This window comes from Hemiscyllium ocellatum, chromosome 29, assembly GCF_020745735.1.
Source record: "Hemiscyllium ocellatum isolate sHemOce1 chromosome 29, sHemOce1.pat.X.cur, whole genome shotgun sequence".
NCBI classification, from domain to species: Eukaryota; Metazoa; Chordata; class Chondrichthyes; order Orectolobiformes; family Hemiscylliidae; genus Hemiscyllium; species Hemiscyllium ocellatum.
The window spans coordinates 13,479,504-13,482,502 of record NC_083429.1 but is presented as its reverse complement, the minus strand read 5'-3'; positions in this window follow the sequence as shown (position 1 = coordinate 13,482,502).

The following is a 2,999-nucleotide window of genomic DNA, read 5'->3' as shown; positions in this document are numbered from 1 at the left end:
TTCAGAATTTGATAGTCAGAAATGGAAGGAAAATACACTTGCTTATTGGAAAAAGGAATTCTTGACTGTCAAAGATTTTCCAGAAAAATATTAATAAGCAGCACATGGTCAGGGGCTGGGCGGCAGTGAAAAATTAACTTACAAAATTATCTGTAAAAGTAATAGTAAAATACTAAACAGACCAAAAATACACCCATTGTTCGAGACTGAGGAAGCTAGATATTGACAAAGTGGTCATGAGGGAGCCCAGAGATGAAGCAGAGCAGTATAAGCTGTTATGATCCCACAGTCATAGAGATGTATAGCACCGACACAGACCCTTCGGTCTAACTCATCCAAGCCAACCAGGTATCCGAACCTAATCTATTCCCATTTGCCAGCACTTGGCCCATATCCCTGTAAACGCTTCCTAATCATACCATGTGTCTATTTAGATGCCTTTAACATGTTTTAGTTGTACGCGTCTCCATCACTTCCTCTGGCAGCTCATTCCACCCACTGCATGAAAGAGTTGTCCTTTAGGCCCCTTTGAAATTTTATCCGTTCACCCTAAAGCAATGCCCTCTACTTCTGGACACCACCACTCCAGGGAAAACACCTTGTTCGTTTACTCTATTCATGCCCCTCATGATAGTATAAACCTCCATAACATCACCGCTCAGCCTATGGCACTCCGGGGAAACAGTCCCAGCCTTTTATGCCTCAACCTGTAGCTCAATCTCAAACCCTAACAACATCCTTGGAAGTCTTTTTTGAAACCTTTCAAGTTTCACAGCACCCTTCTGATCGGAAGGCCAGAACTGCACACAATATTCCAAACGTGGCCTAACGAATGTCCTGTACAGCAACAGGACCTCCCACATCCTATACTCAACGCTCGAACCAACAAAGGAAAACATACTGAACACCTTCTTCATCATCCTATCTACCTGCAACTTGACTTGCAAAGACTATGAACCCGCAGTCCAAGGTCTCTTTGTTCCGCAAACATCTCCAGGGCCTTGCCATTCAGTGTATAAGTCCTGCCCTGATTTGCTTTTCCAAAATGCAGCACGTCACATTTATCAAAATTAAACCCCATCTCATCAATATGTCATAGTAATCTGAGGTAACCTTCTTGTTTATCCACAATACCTCCAATTTTATATGACCTGCAAACTCATTTACGATACCAAATCATTTAAATGAATGACGAAACAAATCCAGAAATTAACATCCATTTCTCTGAGTTTGAATGTGCTCTGTGTAAATCCTGCCCAATGACTCTGTACCAGAGAAAGGCTGCACATGCGCCTGGCTGCACCTTGCCCCCTACAAAGCTGGCGGCTCCACACGTGTCCAGTGAATTCTTGTCCCAAATAAAGATGGTGACTCGTACTCATGGGTGCAGCCACACTGAGGCAAGTCCCCGTTTACTGAAAACACGAGACTGGGATGTTCAACTTTGTGTTTTCCGATGTGCACATTTTGTTTGTAAAACCTCTCCGCTCATACAGAACCTCTCTCACCTCCTGCGGTTCCACAGACAGCCTTGATGTTTGCGGGTACCTATTCTCTGCCTGATTACTCATTTGTCCTTAGTGTATTTGTACAATCACTTTGGATTCTCCTTAAACCCATTTCCGAAAGCTATGTCATGTCCCCTTTTTGCCCTCCTGGTTTACCTCGAGTATACTCCTACTGCCCCTATACTCCTCTAGGGATTTTCAGAAATACAGCTCTCTGTACCTCCCATATGCCTCCTTCATTTTCTTGACCAGGCCCTCAATTTCTTTCGACAGGCAGCATTCTCTACATCTCCCAGCCTTGGCCTTAACAGGAACATACTGTCTATATACTCTCACTGTCACAGGCCTATGGAGGCAATGGCAGATGAGGACAGAGAAACAATCATTCCCAGTAAAGAGGCAATGTTGGGAAAGATAACAGCCTAAAGGTAGATGGGTCTCCTGGCCCTGATGGAATGCATCCCAGGGACTAAAGAAGATGGTGGGGGTGGGGGAATAACAAATAGACTCGTGACAATTCACTACAATTTGTTGGATTCTGGGATGGTTTGGACAGACTGGAAGCTGCAAATTGATAACATTATTTTTCAAAAAGGACCCGTTAGCTTAACTTCTGTAGTGGAGAAAATGCTTGAATCCCTCGAGGAAGTAGTGGTGAGATATCTGGGTAGAAATTTTCTCATTTCGCAGACACAGCATGGATTCATGAAAGGCAGGTCACGTTTAATGGATTTCCTGGAATTATTTGAGGATACGACGAGAGCGTTGGACAAGGCGGACTCGGGGGAGGTGGTGTACCTGGATTTCCAGAAGGTATTCGGTAAGTTGCCACACAAAAGACTGCTGTATTAGGTAAAGATGCACAGCATTATGGGTAATTATCATTGATACAGGATCGGTTAACAAACAAAAAATACAGAATGGGGATAAATGGGTGTTTGGATTAGTGTTGGCACTACAACTGTTTGCAATTTACACAAATGTTTTGGAGTTGAGGACCAAGTATACGGCGTGAGAGTTCACATTTCATACAAAGATGAGGTAGAGCAGTGTCTGCAGAGACCACTGTCATTCTGCACAGGGATACAGAGAGGTTACGTGGGTGGGTAAGGATCTGGCAGATGGAGTACAATGTTGGGATACGTGAGGTCATCCATTTTTGTCGGACTAACAGCAAACTGGATGATGAAATGATGTAAACATGCAGCATGCTGCTGTGCAGAGGGAGCTGGGTGTCCTTGTGCATGAATCACAGGAAGTTGGTTTGCAGGTACAGCAGGTAATTAAGGCAGTGAAGGGAATATTGTCCTTCATTGCTAGAGGGATGGTTATGCTGCAGCTGTACAGGGGGCTGGGGAGGCCACACCTGGAGTACTGTGTACAGGTTTGGTCTCCTTCCATTAGCAAGGATGTACTGGCACTGCAGGGAGTACAGAGGAAGTTCACTAGTTTGAGTTGGGAGTTGAGGGTTGGTGTATGTGGAGAGATTGA